Raw genomic sequence first — 19125 nt, 5'->3', positions numbered from 1 at the left:
TATGAAATGTCTCCAGGTTGGAATGGAGAAGAGCTATGTTAAGACAAGTAGTCTGTATTTGGCATAGAAGTCTGCCTGTTGTACCTGAGCGAGTTAGAGAAAACGCCACACTTTGAGACGAATGAAGAGTCCATTTATTTAGCCGGCGGCCAAGAGAAGTCTAACGCTCAAAGTTCTCTCGGCCCCGAAGAAGGGGCTAGATTTTCTTTTATACTTTGGTTTAGAAAGGGGAGGGGGTGTCCAGTTAAAACAATTTTACAGAAGTAAAATAGGCAAAAAAGTTAAAAGGATAAATGGTTACAGGAAAGTAAACAGTTCCAGGTGCAGGGGCTTTAAGACTATTACAAGGTGATAGACGCGGGGCTTTGGGCGTTATCAATCGGACGAATTCCTGGGAACTGCGGATATTGCTCACCACAGTATCTTGTTAGTTAATTGCATTGTTGGACGTGCCGGGAGTCAGCTTGCACGAGTTAAGTCCTTGAGGAAGGGGCTGCCAGTGAAAGAGCCAAGATGGAGTCTGTCTGGCTCTTTTAGCGAAGGGAGAGTCAATTCAGGTGGAAACAAGGCTAGGTGATTAAAGCAAAGGGAGAGTCTAAGAACAGGGTTAGTAAAAACAAGGTTGGCCATTACATTCCTATAGCGTGGATCACGAGAATGGGGTGAGTGGGTAAACAAGTTTTCTATCCTGGGGCCAGCAGACCCTCATTCAATGGTAAGTACATATAATGCTGACAGCAGGTAACATTTATTGAGCATAAATATGTGCTCATCCTTGTTGCAAGCACTTTACATGCGTTAGCTCATTTCATCTTTGCAATAATGGCTCTCACTAGCTGTATCCAGTTAGACATTGGGAATTGACAAAGGTGCTGCCCAACCCCAGCCTTCCAGCTGTAGTGATTAGTAACTGGCCAACACCTAAAAGGACAGAGAAGGAAACAAATGCAATTTGGGGCCAATTCATAAAAATAAAGGAAGGTATCAGAGGTAAAGAATAGATAGCTTGCAAATAGATAGCTTGCAGAAGAATGTAGTTTATAATAAAGACATGATATCATCAATCAGTATGAAAATGAAGAATTAATTCATTATTTTCCAGTTGTAATAAACAGTAGTGGTTTCCTATTTTGTAAAAGAGAAAGAGTTAGATCATCACTCAATAATGCATGCTTAAATTACTTCCAAATGTGTTGGAATTTTCTCAATAATAATAACGAGGCAAAACTTACACATTGCATATTTTGTTTTAATCACTTTTGTAAGTGCTTTACCTGCAAAAATGCTTTGGTCCTCATGACAGTCCTGTGAGGTAGGAACAATTACTTCGCTCTTTTACAGATGAGAAAACCAAGTTATGCGGAAGTTCAGTGACATTATCCAAGGCCACACAGCTTATAAGTGTTCTCATAGCCATCTCAGACTTAACATGTCCACCAGTGAATTCATAATCTTCTCCCTAAAAACAGTCCTAACTCCTATCTTCTCCATCTTACAATATCCTTTACTCAGAGTCATCTACGTGCTCAAGCCAAAAATCTCATAGCTATGCTTAACTCTTCTTATAGCCTGCATACAAACACTTTGGAAAATTCGGTTGAATCTATCTTCAGACTAGATCTTCAATCCACCTCTACTTTGTACAAACTGGTCAACACCATATTTCCTGGTTTGTTTCAGTAGGTTCTAAACTGTTCTCCCTGCTTCCACCTTTGCTTCCCTCAGTCTATCCTCACTATAGCGGCAAGAAAAATACTTTACAACATAAATCAGCTCAGCCCACTCCTCAACCTGGAACACTGTTCACCAGGGAATCCCTACAGCCAGTTCTCTAACCTCCAGATTGTCACTTAAATGTCTCCAGATTAAGGAAGACTCCCCTGATGACTGGTTAAAATTGCAACCCACCACCAATATCTGTCCCCATCAGCATTTTTAGTCCCCATATCCTGTTCGTTTTTTTTTTTTTTTTTTTTTTTGAGACAAAGTCTCTCTATGTCGCCCAGGCTGGAGTACAGTGGCGCGATCTCGGCTCACTGCAAGCTCCGCCTCCCGGGTTCACGCCATTCTCCCGCCTCAGCCTCCCAAGTAGCTGGGACTACAGGCGCCCGCCACCACGCCCGGCTAATTTTTTTGTATTTTTAGTAGAGACGGGGTTTCACCATGTTAGCCAGGATGGTCTCAATTCCTGACCTTATTATCCACCCGCCTAGGCCTCCCAAAGTGCTGGATTACAGGCTTGAGCCGCCGTACCCGGCCCCCATACCCTGTTCTTTTAATTGCCTTCTAATAGAGTATGTAATTAACCTATTTAATATATTTATTATTTTTGTCTGTCCTCTTCAAAATATCAGTTCGGCAAGGGCAGTATCTTATCCGTTTTGCTCATAGATGTATGGGAAGCACCTAGTACAATGCTTTGCCCTCCGTGAACTATTTAAACATAGACTCTTTAGTATTCGTTGAATGAATGTTGAGACTGGGATTTTAAATTTAGATAACATGATTCCAGGGTCTATGAAGTTAATGACTAAGCAATTGCCTTAAACATGAAATCATTTTTTAAAAGCTTGAAAAAAATAAGTGAATATGAGAGGAAAAATATATTAGGAGCATTAAAGTACTAAAATAAATTATCAGGGAAAATTTGATAGTTTAATGTTTGTAAGAATGAAACATCTTTAAAACAAATAACATTACCTCCAAATTTAACAAAGAATAAAAACTGAGAAATATCTTCCATAAATATGGGAATGTACTAATGTTCAAATATTAAGAGTTATTATAAACCAAATGGGGGAATAGCAGCAAAACCCCATAACTATTGAAAAAGTATGTAAACTCACAAAAAGAAACAAATAGCAAAGTATACAAAATATAAAAGTCACCATTTCTAGTAACACAACTCATTATTTGAGATACCATTTTCTTTCAAGTAGGAAATCAGTCAAAATAAAAAAAGAGAAGAAGAAAAAGGACCTTAAGGATGCCCCACGTTGATGAGGGTTCAATGCAACAAGCTCCCTTATAACATACAGCATGTACTTTAAAATATTCCTGCATCATGACACATGGCTGTATTACTAGGAATCTATTCTAAGGACACAATCAGAGATACAGACAAAAATGCTTGTGTAACGGCTTTCAACAAAAGTATACCAGTAGGGAATAATAGTATAAAAAAATTACATTTTCAATACCTGAAAAATACTTAAGTATTTCATAGAAATATGTAGTGATTCATTAAAATTAACATTTTTGAATAAAATTTTGATAACTTAGAAAATGTTAAATTTTTTAAAAAATAGGCAGGTAAAACTGTGTGTATAGCGTGGTCATATAGGTTAGATTGAAGCCTCATTACATTGATGACAAAGCAGAGGATTCTAAAACCTGGAGCAGGAGCCAAATCCGAAAGTTAAGCTGAGGTGGAGGCCCTTCAGTGAGTTTGGGTGAGCCCTTGTGCAGTAGGAGGTAAAGTCCTGGTCACAAAGGTGGAAGACAGGTTACATGGGCATCAAAGACAATGATAACCTATTTCTTAATTTATCTTAGCATCGGAAAGGCCATTATCATATACTTCATGATGACATCATACACAGATGCATTACTGGCACATAAAAATGCTGATGGTGACACATGTGCATGAATAAATTCTCCAAATACTTGTCTCTGTGACTTTGTCTCTATGTCTGAGGTATAACAGCTTTGAAACAAAGTGTTTCATACATGTTACATGTCAATTCCTAAACAGAACAATAACCTTTAGGAGTAATTGAAAACTGTATTCCTAAAACATTTGTGATCCCAATTCTACGATATACTTTAGCTATAAATAGACATTACAGAGAATTGTTTTACTGCAATCATTTCTTGGGTCACTCGTCTCATGCTAATTTGGAAACATGAGTGCTTTCTTGCTTTGTTTAATAAGGTACTAAAAATAAATTCTAGATAGTGTATAACATTTTATTGTAAATTTCTTTGACTTCAATGAATTGCATTTTATGTGGAGTGCAGATTCGTAGAATACTGCCAAACTTGTAGGTTTAAATTGTTAAAAATAAACTCTTTGGATTGCTAATGACTGTAGTATATGCAATTCACCGGATTGTTTAAACAGATTTCAAATAATTTTCCTGTAATTGCTAATCGTTTTGTAGGAGACATGGGGCCAGCAATCAATAATCACATGAAACTGTTGAAAAGGAGGCTCAGTGATCAATACAAATTCTTCTTTCCGTGGGAATACAGCCTGCTCAGATGGCTGACATATATAATGCTCTCCTTGGTGTTCTTTTCTGTTATGTATTTATTGCAGTTTCATAGGCACCATTTTATGGGAAAAAATAACAAATTAGAAAAAATTGGTATAATATCTCTTCGCTGACATCATGACAGAGATAACATTTGCTATAAAGAACAAATCCTTAGAGGAGCAGGAGCATTTAACTTGGTACGGATGCTAAGGTTGCAAAGTAAAGTTCATCACTTCTAAACAATGGACAAGTTTGTTACTGATCAGCTTTTCTCTTGCATGTATTTTAATATGCATTATAAAGACTTATACTTATCACAGTATGTGGAATTCTATCTACCAGGGGTTGATCTCAAAGATATAAACTCAAACACAGTATGTAGAATTTTGCTTTTCAGGCTGAGAAGAAACATTGTCAATAAATGTCACAAAAATACTTATAGTTCCATTAAATAAAATAGATTTCCATATATATGTTTACAGTCTCCCCTCCCTTCTAAGAAAGTGGACTTGAATTTAATATAAAGTTATTACCTTGTCTACTGAGAGATACGTTTTGTATATTTTTAAAAGCCATCATTTAATGTTAAGAAAAGTGAAGAACTGTTTAAACATGTCAATGTATTCTTCCTGTAGTAAAGAGTAAAAAGAGATTCAGGGAAGGAAAAAAGCCTTTTGTCGTTCTCTCCTTTGTTTACTGCAGAAGCATTGTAGAAACCAGGTTTATCTCAATGTACTTTAGTATTTTGGGGAGGACTAGAAGTAGTGCTCTCAGAAATTTAGCATAGGGGTCTAGCTGAGCTGGGAACAAACCCATAGAGGAGCAGTTAGGCAGGGAGAAAGATAAATTAACAAATAAGAAAAGTGACTTAAAAAAAAAAAAAGCAGCATGCACAGTTACCCCAGTGCGATCTCTGGTGATATCCTCTTTACTCATGTGAAAACTATTTACAAAAACCTCAACTCATGTGAACTCTGAAGTGGGTAGGGGAAGATAAAAAAGGAAATTCTTTAATTTTGTGCTTTAGAGTCTGAATATGGATGCCAGTTTGTCAGTTTATATTCCTTGGGAATATTCCATGGGAAGAAACTGGTCCTCCTTGCAGTCGGCACAGCACAGCTTCCCAGGTGTAACAACGTGGTTGGGACAGGAGAAAACGGTTGCTCCTAAGCTTTTGCGCAGACTGGAAGCTGAATCAGGCATCTGCTGGGATACAATCAGAGACCAGCAGCTAACCTCAGGGCTTTCAGAAAATAAGGGCAATCAGGTAGAAACAGAGTCTCGAGGAGGGTAATTGCCAGCTAGGATTCCTCAAGGGCTCCACTCACTGTCTTACACATGAACTCTGTCTTTCTCTGGGTCCTGGGGTCACAACCAATTAAGCCTTTCGGAGTGACAAGCTGGGAATCACCGTGTTGCAGTTACAGCAAGTGTTATTGCTAACTTTGCCAATAGTGTGTATGTGTGGTTTGTGTGTGTGTGTGTATTCCTCTCTGTACTTTAATCTGATTTTCATATGTGAACACTAAAGAGATTGGACAAGGGATAACGTTTATCTTGAAATCTCACTCTCAGTAAGCTGGTACCAGTAACACACACACACACACACACTTGCACACACGCACATCATCTGCGGCCGCAGAACCTTGCACCCTTAGGCCGGCTCGCGTCTTAGGGTTTTGGTATATTTGGTGGAAACTTGCTGATTTCCTATGCCTTTTGGAAAGACCAAGCTGGGTGGGGGGTGGTTGGAAGGCTGTGGCTCCTCATTTATTCATTGCGGCTGTTTTGATTGTTGACACTAGTGGCGAGCCGCATCTTCCAGCTCTTGCAAGGGAAGTCTGACACCTTGAGGACAGGAGAGGGGGTGCCAGGCGCCCAGAGGAGCGGGAGTGGGAGAAGCTTGGAGAGTTGCAGGGGGCTACTTCTTCCAGTCCGGCGGCGGGCCTCATGGTGCCTGTTTACCGGGCTGGGAGCAGGGCGTTCAAAAGCTGGGTGTCGGAACGCACTGAAATCCGACACGCCTGCAGAGACCGCCCTAAGCCCGGAGGTGTGTCTGGCTTGCATCCAGGACCACAGGGTGGATTCTCGCCACCGACTCGGCTGGATGACGGCCGGCTGGTGGTGAGCTCCCCTGCCCACTGGCTGACCTCAAGCAGTTGGCCCCGGTAGGTGGAGGCTATTCGAGGGGGGACGAGCTGGGGACGCGGCGTCAGCTCCTGTCAGCGCGCGGGTCTCCTCCACCTCCGGGCAGTGTGGTGCGTGGGACGCGCATCTTCCCGGACTGTCCCTTTCCAGCGCGGTGTGTGCGGACCCCGAGCCCGGCAGCCGCCAGGGACGGAGGGCGGGGTGCCTTTCTCCGGGCTCATCCGCCGTCAGCCGTGGGAACTCTTAACTTTATCCAGAGGGATCGGTGCGGGCGGGGGTGGGAGAGGTTCTTACCTCCCCCTCCCGGGCCGCCCCTCCCCCGCCTCCCACGGCTTCGCTTTCAGAGCATCCTCCCTCCGCCCAGTTCGATGCCAGCTGCGTGGGCTCCAGCTTCGTTCGTTTTCCTTGGAATGCTCCAAAACTCGGCAGCGACTAAGGGAATTCCACTGGAATTTGCCGGGCGTGCTGTCACCCCGCAGGGCACCCGCGCCGTCCGTCCTCGGATCCCGTCACTTCGGCCCGAAGATTGCAACTTTGCAGGTAAAGAGGATGTCGCCTCGGAGCTCCGTTCCACCGGAGCTGCACCCCGCCTCCTTTCTGGGATCCCGGTTAAGTTTCCTAAGCTGCCTGGGAAGCCGGCTCTCTTCTGGGAGGCGGACATCCCCGGGGGGTTAGGAGTTCAAAAGGTTTCTCTTCAAGGCTCAGGAGAAAAACCTGCGAAGCTTTCGGTGCTTGACTCGGGCTGAGCAGGAGTCCGGGGGTGCTCCTCAGTCTTCCACCGCACTCGGCTTTAACGCACGGGGAGAGGGCGAGGAGTGAACCCCCGGTGTGACTTACATGGTAAACAAAAGAGCTGCAGCCACGCCGTGGTGCTGGGGAATGTGGCCGTTTTTAGCCTTTTATGCATTTGGGGAAAATGGAGATCTCGGGGGCACCTGGGTGCATATAAGTGAGGCCTTAGCTCTCCGTCACTTAAAGTAGGGTCACGAAGGAAGGAAAGTGATCAATATTCTACCGATCGATTACATCCTGCGTCGTTTTCATTCTCTGTCAAGAAACAGAAACACTTTTATCTGTGTTGCCCTACCCAGGCTAGTGATTCCGAGTTCGCCTGGCAAACGAGATTCCAATGAAGCCAATGAAGCCAATGAGCCGGTTTGCTACTTGGTTAAATCACTGGGATTCACCGCACAACTTGTTGTTCCAGCTGTGAAGTCAGCTGTCTTTTGTGACTAGAGACAAGAGAGTACTGGAAAGGCATCGAGGGTTTAGGAGAGCTGAGGAAAGAGATCTCTTATCTTGTCTGCCTGCATTCACTATGCTGTATCCACTATGGTGTATCCCTGTTCACATGGCTTCTTAGGGAGGCCCTTCCCAGTGAAATTCCATAGCTCTAAAATGCAGCAAGTTGCTTAAGGAGTAAGCACCAAGCCAAAGGAGTAGGAGGAGACAGAAGGAAGCTTTAGTTGTTTTATTAAAAAAAAAAAAAAAAAAAAAAAAGACAGACTTGTAAAACTTTTTCAGTTTTAATAAAACACCGCCTCTCAGAGCTCATATAATTTATTCCTTTCCTTTCACAGTACATAATCACAGCACAAAGAATATTACAAATTCTTTAAGCAAAAGGTTTACTGGAGGGTTTTTTGGTTTGGGGTGTTTTTTGGTAAAACTCTAAATTAGACATTGAGAGTAAGAGTGGGTGGAAATGTTAAAATGTTGAAATCTTCATCATTGTGTTGGGTTTGCTATTTAAAATTATATTCGTAACGCCTACTTTTATTCACCTGGACACGATTGTCCAGAAAACATCCTCCTTAAATGTTTAAGGGGAAAAAAAAAAAGCAGTAAGATCAATTTCAATTTACTTGCTTACTGGTCATTCTGAAAGATATATGAGTTGGAATAGATTTTCATTACTTATAACCTTTAAAATTGTGTAATTGTTATATTATTTATTTTTCTGTTGCACTTATTTCCAAAAGGTCAAGATAAAACTGCATAAAAAAGTCTATGACAGAGTTAAACTTCTCTTTGAATTTGATAGCTATTTTAGTTATTAAACCAGTAAGAGACCAAATAACTTTTCATATAAAATAACCTTAATCAATTCATACTATGTATTAATAGGAAATAACAGAAGCAATCCTTATATTCTTTCTTATTAGAGGAAATTTTAATGTCTTATTCTATACACACATTTCAAACTAACTTTCTAACTTATGCTCCATGGAGAACTACAGCCATCTATAGGACTGAAAAGTTATCTGTTTCAACATCCTCATTTAGGCATCCAAAGCTAAATAAATATTAAAAAACAACAACTTATGTTTATAAACTATTACATCATTTTAATTGGTAAGGAATCTGGAATTTAGATTGGCTATTTTTCAATATTTGGATGGCTGTGTCTATCAATATTTTTGTGAACCAGATGTTTTTAAAAACTTCACTGTAATAACTAAGCTTAGAAAAATTGCTGTTTCTGAACTGTAGATGAAAGATAGAAACAATGACAATCATTATTTTTAATTTTTCTTTTATGATTTCAAAGTAATAAACGTATCTAGTCAAATGCTATCAGCATATTCTGTGGTAAACATAATTACATTTGTATTGAAATATAATAACCCCCTTTAAGATGCACTGATTTTAATCCCACTGAATTAAAACTACTTTTAAATGTATATTTTTGGAAATAGTCTGTTATATTTTTATACCTTCATGTTTAATTGCCAGGATTATTTATGGCAATTCAGATGATCAGCATTATATTTAGCAGCTGAAAACTGAAATAATTTCTCTTTTCTGATCGATGCATGCATTGGAACAAAAATAAAAATATGCACATATTTGTTCGAATAGTAAGTATTGTAACTATCAGTGCTTAAAGTTAGTATAGATATATAAGTAAAGACAGATATATGATAAATACTAAGCAGTAGCTAGAACTATAAAATTAAGGACTGAATATTTTATGAAAATATAATTGTTGTATTTTTGAAAATAATGTCAGGTAAAGGGAAAATACAATAAACTATTAAATTTTCCTTTTTCCAAAACCATCATTGCCATATAGCTTGTGAAATCAAATTCTAATGTGCACTTTGACTTTAGAAATTGAATTGCCTGGACTCAATTGGAACCAGTGTTATTGACCTCTTTAATGCCTATGGAAACCCCACCATGATTATTTGGTTCTCATTAAAAATGAGGTTGAGGAGACAGCTCAAAATAAAAACTTTGCCTTTTCACCGAATTTATACCCTATACCCCCCCAAAGAAATGAACATTAAAACTGGTTCCATTCAACCCAAATTTAATTAGGAATTTGTTTCTATCTAGTTACAATGAAGAGTTGATTTAGAACTATCTTCCTCCTCGTGTTTTCTATTTCTAACCCGTCCAGAGGCATTGACACCGCAATATCTTAAGAGATTTGAGGATATTTTGATCAGGGATATAATATCATGGCTGTGTCTTTTTAATCAGCACAAATATAGACCTAATTTTTGAGAACATCAGCATTGTCAAAATAACTTTATGATGCAAAAAATACATTTAGGGAAAGACACCATTTATTTGAGAAACTGAAAATTAAAGGCATGCACATTGAAAATGTATTAATTCAAAACCATGTGGTTTCATGAACTATTTAGCAAATTAAGTGATGCATTTAAATGTTTAAAAAATCTAAATGACCCTCCTGAAAGTTGTTTAATTTTAATAGAATAAGAAAGAAATAGTTTCAGAACTTGATCTACTATTGTAACTAAACTATGTAATAATGTAATATCCTATTAATATTAGTGTAGGTTTTATCTCTCTTTTTAAAAATATAGCAGCATCATAAAATAATGACTTCTTGAGAGACACTAAGTGACACATGGACACAGTGTTACATATTAAATTAGAAATGTTAATTAAAACATTATTTTAAAAATATGCCTTGATAGCTTTATCTAGCACACTGCATTCTTTTTGAGAGACAGTGAAATTAAATGAATCAGATATTCATTCATTATATTCTGTCTGTGGTTTGCTGTTAGATTTTGAAATATGTTGAAAAATTACTTCAAGCAAATACTATCAAGAGTTGAAATTTACCTGAAACAGGACATATTGTGAAAAAAAAGAGGAAAAATGGGCCAATATTTATCAGAATTTAATGTACACTTGGCAGCATGCAAGAAACTTTGAAAAAGAAAGCTATTTTTCATTGTTATCTTAACATCTACCTTGAAACTGAAGTATTATTATCACATTTTAACAACCCGAGAAAAATGAAATGTATGAAAATCACAAAATTGCTTTGTGGGAATGCAGGATTTGAAGTATATCAAATTTTACTATCAGGTACTACGTCTACCTGATGGTAAAGACTACACTCTTTTTACTTAATTCTTGCGGTTTCTAAAATACAATCAATAATCTTTTAACAAGTTTCATAAATTCATTTTTTCAGCTATTTATTTCTTGAATTTCAAAAATATTATAACATTGGAACATAAACAACTGTCCCCATCATGGGGATAGAATTTGAAACAATAGTCTGTTAAAGTTCCATCAGTTTTGAAGCAGAGCAAGAGATAAGCTACTTATCTTGAGCAGGATGATCTCAAAATACTTCCTTTCTTTTTCTTAAATATAAATCTAATACACATAAAAAGAAAAAAAAAGTTTGCTTTTATGAACAAACTTCAAGATTATAACTTTTTAGACTCATGAGCTTATAATTTATAAATAAAAAGTTATCATTCTAACCTTTTGACCATCTGTAAGCTGGTAATAGAATGTCTTTATTAAAAAAAGGTCATGCTAGGACATGTTAGGTTTATACTACATCTTATCAATGTTATGTAAAATTTCTAGACAAGTGTATTTGTTTTAGTTTTACCTGAAATTTTAATTTTCTAATTATTTTAATGTCCCTTGGTATTTGAGAGGAGCTCTCATTCATGCATCCCAAAAGACATCGATTAGCTGAATTTGTCATGATATTTACTAAACATATATATGCATTTGCGCTGACAGCATTGTGTCCAAAACCTATTGACATTGTGGTTGAAGGAATAATTTCTTTTAATATATGTAATACCATTACAAAAATTATCACTAAAATCTTATCCATTCAGTAGATATTTGTTGAATATTAGTAAATGAATAATTGAATCAGTAGATGAATGGCACACACATAAGCTTTTCATTTTTGTTGCATTTTCCGGCAAAGCTCCCTCTGTCTAGAATAACTTCTACCTTTTTGTTTCTGTAAAAATATTCTTCAGGCACTAAAGCCTGGTTAGTGCCTAGTTAGTGCCTAGTTAAATCCAATATGACCATCTCCTTGAAAGTTTCCTTCATTTCTCCAGATGTCCCAAGTATAAATACAAGCAAAGAGCTTGTTATATTCTGTCTTGCAGGTTGGCAAAGGTCTGTCTCCAGATCTAGACAGTACACTTTTTAAAGAAAACCGGAGGATTTTCAAGACTGTGTGAGTTTGTAACTGAATTAGAGTGCCATAAATACTATGCTTCATAATTGACATAATTAATGTATTTTATACTTTCATAATACTGTACTTTTGGCTAAATTTTTAGCATATTTTTATATAATGATACCAATTGTGATAATGTTGCACTTATACAATATATTGAGTACCGTATTATTTCTTATGTTACAAAAATAATTTACCCACCATTATTCAATAAACTTAACTTTCAGTCAGCTACTTACTCTATAATGCTCATTTTTATAGGATTTATATAACCAGTTATTAATGTGTTTCAGTTAAGTGGTACTGCGCCAGAATTCTTAAAAGAGGGCTTTTGTTCCATTACACTATGAGAGGAGTAGTTAGAGTTGAAAGAGGACAGATACAAGTGTTTCTCAGGAATGCTTACTGAACTAAAGAAAGCCAGAAACTTCTTTGGAGTGATATTTGGAAATTAAGTTGAGAGTGAATTTCAAAGACTTGACAATACATGATGTCCCATTGTGTGTGGCATGATGGATTTTTTTTTTTAATTCTTTTCATTCTACTTTATTGACAATAGTTTTTACAAATCAGATTATGAAAAGTGTTCAGATACTCTGCTACATTTTTAATGCACTTCATCTCTAAATGATAGTGGAGAAATAACACAGTTTGCATACCAGGATCATAGTTCATAACACATTGTAATTTTTATTTTCACAGAATTAGTATAATAGTGCTGACTATGTGCTTTTTGAATAGATGAGTGAAATAAATGAATGCATAGATGATTGAATTGGTCTGTCGTCAGCTGCTACGCTCAACCTGTTTAATACACTGTTCATTCAAATAGCTAATCATACACCAATTTGAATCTCCAAAAATACAATGGAGGGATGAGAGGACAGGCGTAGTGTACATGGAGTGAAAAACAGAGAATCTATCATGATTTACGTACAATCATCTCCACCATTTATGACAGCATGAGTTTCTTTTTATGTAAAGATCTTTTTCATTCTAAGGTAAAGTGAAGCTGCATGTCCTGAATCACACTGAGGTCACACTTTAAGTGAATGCTCTTTTGTGGTAGTTGCAGTTTGACAAGCAGAGTTGGGTCTTCTCTAATTTTATCTAGAGCCCAATATGTACAGGAATATAATACATATGTGTATACAACATATATATATGTATGTGTAAACACACAAACATATATGTAATAACAGCAAATAACAAGTAATAAAGAGTGGGAGACTGCTTCTGAGTGTGAGACACAAATTATCATCAAATAGCATAGAGTAACCCATATATGACCACAGGATTTGTTTGTGAATATGTCAATGTCCCTATAAAATTGTTAGATTTGCAATGAATGACGTGGAAGATCATCTTATTTAAAAGTATGTTTCTAAGTAGGCCCCCTAAATCTTTCTATAAGATCACGCAGTCATACATCAAATACGTCCTGAGAAAGGCATCATCAGGCAATTTCATCATTGCACGAACATCACGGAGTGTACTTACACAAACCTAGATGGTAGAGCTTACTACATACCTAGGCTATATGGAATAGCCTATTGCTCCTAGGCTACAAACCTGTGTAGCATGCTACTGTAGTGAATACTGTGGGCAATTGTAAATATACAATGGTAGGTATTTGTGTATTTAAACATAGAAAAAGTACAGTAAAAATACAGTATTATAATCTTATGGGCCCACCATCCTGTATATAGTTCATTGTTGCCCAAAATGTTGTTATGTGATGCATGACTGTGTATTTCTCTGTCTACACATATGCACGCATACACACACACACACACAAGCACACACTTTACTGAGGTCTTAATACATAACAGTCACTCGGCTAGATTCTGAGGATACAGAGATGAATAAGACATATTTTCCTTTTTCTTTAATATTTTAAGCAAAGTTTGTTTATAAGCCTCTTATCATACTCCAGTGTCCTATATTATCTAAAACATATTTGGCAACCTTATTTTCTCCTGATCCTTTCCCATGACGACTGTGAACTCATTAAATAAATAACATAAATCATATTACAATGAGTAGAGTCTATACTTGACATTTAAAAGACAAAACAAAACAAAACAAAAATTTTGGGCCATGGTGAAATAAATCTAAATATATCCTTTTTGCCACTAATTACTGTTTTCCATAAGAGTAGGACTTAAGTTTTTTGACTGTAAATCCATGTTAAATTTAAATAGCATTATAGACACTATTAAAAACAGTGTTTTCCTTTTATACATAGATATTACCAAATTGCCATTCACAGGCTATGTATTTTAAGAGGCAAGTTGTTTTCCAAAGTCTGGTTGGATTTTTGGTGTTACAGTCACATGTTACCCTACCCCACATGGAACCAAGGAAGCAGACCTAAGAAGGCACTTTTATAGTTAGAGATATAATGACCTGGATTCTCACCACCCTACCCCTTTCTCTAGAGACAGTAGAGACTTTGGCTTAAGAGATTCTTAGAAGGTCAGATCAATTTTAGAGAAATCTAGGAGTACTCAGGGCCCACTGTTAGTGTTTTCCCATGGGCTCCTCTGTCTACAGCTACGTCTATTGAAAACCTAGAAATAGGCTACCTTTCTCATGGCCTTTTGTCTTGAAAGCAAAGAAGGGACCGGACTAGATACATTCATCTTTTAAAAAACAAACAAACAAAAAAAAAAACCATTATTGGAACCTTGGAACCTGCATTCCTAGGACTACTAATGGTACCAGAATGTTTTGCTTTCTGAGGGTTATCATGCAAAATAATTAGAGTGCCTACCTCTAAGCATCTGAGAGCCTCTAAAATAAAGGACAAAGAACATTTAAAGGTATGTCCCTTTGCATGTGCTGTATAAAAAGAGACGTTGGCACTGGGGAAAGTGTTACTTGCTTATCTGTTTCATTTTAACCTCACGGCTTAACATTTTGATTTGTAATGTGCAAGCTACTTGGAGCTGAACTGCACATTTTCATTTAGCACTCCAGCATGTTCTTGGAACAAAGTGAACCAGCAAATGATTATGCCCTTTCATGAATAAAGGAAGCCTTAATAAATAACATTTCATTATAACAGTATTTATGATAAATATTTTTCCATCATATAAAAATGTCAACAATTTTAACCTGAAGAATAAGAACTGCTTTGCATTCTATTGTATTTAGCAATGAACCACTAAAATCAGAACTTAAAGCAGAACTTACTGGTATACTTAAGTACTTTCTTACCAGTTACTACCTTGCTGTAATTGAAATATTGTATATAATTAAAAAGTGAAAATTGCTCATTTTTAGATTAATAGTTAATGGCAATAATTATTGGCAACATCAAGTGCAAAAGATCTGTTTTTAAATTGTAACATTTTAGCCTCTGATTTTTTAAAAATGTAAATATCTACAAAGTAAATATACAATCCAATTGAGAAAAAGTAAACAAATCGAGCACTTGCAATGATCAATTTTTGAATAACTTAGTATATCTGAAGCATATAACCTAATTCATTTCAGTTTATCTAAATGAAGTTTTTTAAAACATAATCTACTTTCTTATAATGCTTCTGGTTTTGAGAGTCAAAATGAGATCTTTTCATCTTTGATATATAAAAGGATTATTGTCAAATATTTAATGTGATTAATGAGACTCTCTACTCATAAAATACACTGGAATTCAGTTGATTTTAGAAGTGTTTCAGGTTCTGCCTGAAATTCATCTGGATTATTTTAAATATAATGAAATAGATACATAAGTAAACCGAAGACAGCAACTGCTCAAAGAGTTTCACATACCCTTTGTTTCTTCAATAGTATATGCTGCTAGCACTCCATCAGTCCTACAAATGGGAATTTTCAATTGTCTAATTGGACCTGGGATTGGAGGCTTATGACAGAGGAGCTGCCATATATGAATTCACATTCCCTGCTGCCTCAACCATAGTAGGGTACTTCCATAGATAGGTGGTGCATATGGTGAACATCCATATTTATGCACATTTATAAAATTGTGGTAAGGTCATGTTTTCATGGTGAGATGGAATTACAACCTTGATTGAATTATGCCTTCTGATGAAATCCCATTATTGATTTCTTTGTTCTCCATAGGTTGGATATAGACATTTCTTCCTAGTCTATTTAAGAAAGTTTTACATGAAGAAAGGCGTAAACAAAAAGATTTTAAGAAAGGAGATTTCACGTTATTATATTGTCCCTTTGTGTACAGAAAAGGCACCCTGAATTTAGTCTATTGTGCTTCAGAAAAATGATCTATTGTTCTATTAGGGCATTAGGAAGATAATATCATTACATGGTTGGTGGTGGGGTTGAGTGTTTTATACTAAAATGAGTGCTCAATATAATCCTAAGGAAAAGTATTAAAGATATTCACCATACGAATATTTTCAAATGTCCTGTCTAAAATAGCAAAATACTTGATATATTACTGATGTTGTTAATCACCATTAATAGTTTATTTTAAAAACAGTTTAACATTTTAATTTTAATTCATGCAATAAGTACTTTCAGTTCATTTTTCTAAACTCTTAGCGGCATGGTATTTTGAAAGCGTTTGCTTGTTGCCAGAAATATAAGTGTAAGACAAAACAATGCAAAATATTTATCAGTATGTTTGATGAGCTATTTTTGTCTTTACTTCTTACCCTAAAGTAAGTTGAAATAAATTGGAGGATGGTATGTTTATCTTTTAAAATATATAATTTCTATGCACCAGCACATGTGCATGGGGGTGGGGGTGGGGAGCCTGAGCAGGATAGATGATTTTTTATTTTTTCGGAAGTAGTGGTTAGTATGTTTTATTTTCTATTTTAGTTTTATTTTTAATTTTTATAATCACAGATATCACAGATGTTTTTCTAGATGACATCTATTCCTTCTAGTACCAACATGTATCTTCACAGATTAAGAGTTCTCTTTAGTATACGTTTCAGTGCGAGTATGTTGACAATGAATTTTTTATTTTTGTGTGATTGAAATGTTTTTCTTTTAACCTCACTTTTAAAGTTACTTTCATTAGCTAGAGTATTCTAGGTTGGAAATTCATTTTATTTCAGAACTTTCAAAATGCTGTTAAATTGACTTTCAACTTCTACCATTTCTGTTGAGAAGTGAGTTGTGAGTCTGATGATGCTCTTTGAGGTTAATGTGTGTTTTCTTTTTGCTGTTTTTATGTTTTCTCTTACTCTTTTATTATCAGCAGTCATCCAATTATGTGTCTAGATGGTGTCCTTTTATTTCTACTGTTTGACATTTGGACCATTTTTAAAGCATGGCTTCCTGTCTTTCACTACTTTTAGAAAAATTTTGGTCACTATCTCTTTAGATATAGCTTTGACCTTCATTTTTTCTCTTCTTAAGACCTCCAAATAAAGATGTATGTAGCTTTTCACACTATGTCATGTTCTAGTAAACTTTACTTTTTCTTTTAATGCTTTTTCCATTTATTTTTGTTCTCTGTGTTGTAATCTGTATATTTTATTTACAGCTCTCTCTTCCCGTTTATGAATCCTCTTTTTTCACCATGTCCTATCTGTAAACAGATTTATTTATTCATTTTGTATTTTTTTATTTTTAATTTTTTGGGTAGTTAGTAGGTCTATGTATTTATGGGGTACATGAGATATTTTGATGCAGGCATGCAGTCAGTAATAATCACATCATGGAAAATGGGGCGTCTGTTCACTTGACCATTTATCTTTTATGTTACAAACCACCCATTTATGCCCTTTTAGTTATTTTTAAATGTAAAATTAAATTAGTTTGACTTTAGTCACCCTGTTGTGATATCAAATACTACATATTATTCATTCTTTCAAGCTATTTTTTGTGCTCATTAACCGTCCCCACTCCCTTTCAACCCCCACTACCCATACCAGCCTCTGGTAATCATCCTTCTACTCTTTATCTCCATGTGTTCAATTGTTTTGATTTTTATATCCCACAATTACATGAGAACATGTAACACTTGTGTTTCTGAGCGTTCACTTAACATAATGACCTCCAGTTCCATCCAAGTTCTTGCAAATAACAGGATCTCATTCTTTTTTATAGCTGAATAGTACTTCATTGTTTATATGTACTACATTTTCTTTATCCATTCATCTGTTGACGGATACTTAGGTTGCTTATAAATTTTGACTATTGTGAAAAGTACTAAAACAAACATGGGAGTGTAGATATCTCTTCGATATACTGATATGTTTTATTTTGGGTATATACCCTGCAGTGGGATTGCTGGAATTGCTGGATCATACAGCAGGTCCATTTTTAGTTTTTTGAGGAATCTCCAAACTGTTTTTCATTGTGGTTGTATTAATGTACATTGTTCCCACCAACAATGTATGAGGGTTCCCTTTTCTCCATATCTTCTCTAGCATTTTTTATTGTCTGCCTTTTGAACAGAAGCTATTTTTTTTTTTTTTTTTGAGACGGAGTCTCGCTCTGTCACCCAGGCTGGAGTGCAGTGGCGCGATCTCGGCTCACTGCAAGCTCCACCTCCCGGGTTCCCGCCATTCTCCCGCCTCAGCCTCTCCGAGTAGCTGGGACTACAGGCGCCCGCCATCACGCCCGGCTAATTTTTTTTTGTATTTTTAGTAGAGACGGGGTTTCACCGTGGTCTCCATCTCCTGACCTCGTGATTCGCCCGCCTCAGCCTCCCAAAGTGCTGGGATTACAAGCGTGAGCCACCGGCCCGGCCGCAGAAGCCATTTTAACTGGGGTGAGGTGATATCTCATTGTAGTTTTGATTTGCATTTCTCTGATGGTCAATAATGTAGGGCACCTTTTCGTATGCCTGTTTTCCATTTGTATGTCTTCTTCTGAGAAATATCTGTTCAAATCTTTTGCCTGTTTTTGATCAGATTATTAGTTTTACCTATAGAGTTGTTTGAACTTCTTATATATCCTAATTATTGAACCCTTGTCAGATGGGTAGTTTGAGGACACTTTCTCCCATTCTGTGGGTTGCCTCTTTACTTTGTTGATTTTTTCTTTTGCTGTGCAGAAGCTTTTTAACTTGATGTGATCCCGTTTGTCCATTTCTGCTTTGGTTGTCTGTGCTTCTGGGGTATTACTCAAAACATTTTTTCTCAGCCCAGTGTTCTGAAGAGTTTCTCCAAAGTTTTCTTGAAGTGGCTTTATAGTTTGAGGTCTCATATTTAAATTTTCAAGCCACTTTGATTTGATTTTTGTATATGATGAGAGATAAAGATCTAGTTTCATTAT

General features: G+C 36.5%; 1 protein-coding gene across 1 annotated transcript in view; it reads left to right on the top strand.

Annotated features, from left to right (window-relative positions):
- The first annotated feature begins 6365 nt into the window (after positions 1-6365).
- TRPC4 (transient receptor potential cation channel subfamily C member 4) overlaps positions 6366-19125 on the top strand; it is a 232714-nt gene continuing 219954 nt past the window's right edge. Inside the window, exon 1 of the mRNA XM_063618886.1 lies at positions 6366-6427. The gene's annotated coding sequence lies outside the window, so the exon portion shown is untranslated. The remainder of the gene's footprint in view (positions 6428-19125) is intronic.

Source organism: Symphalangus syndactylus, chromosome 15 (assembly GCF_028878055.3).
Source record: "Symphalangus syndactylus isolate Jambi chromosome 15, NHGRI_mSymSyn1-v2.1_pri, whole genome shotgun sequence".
Lineage (NCBI taxonomy): Eukaryota > Metazoa > Chordata > Mammalia > Primates > Hylobatidae > Symphalangus > Symphalangus syndactylus.
Note: the sequence above shows the minus strand (reverse complement) of the source record. Positions and strands in the feature narration are given on the sequence as shown.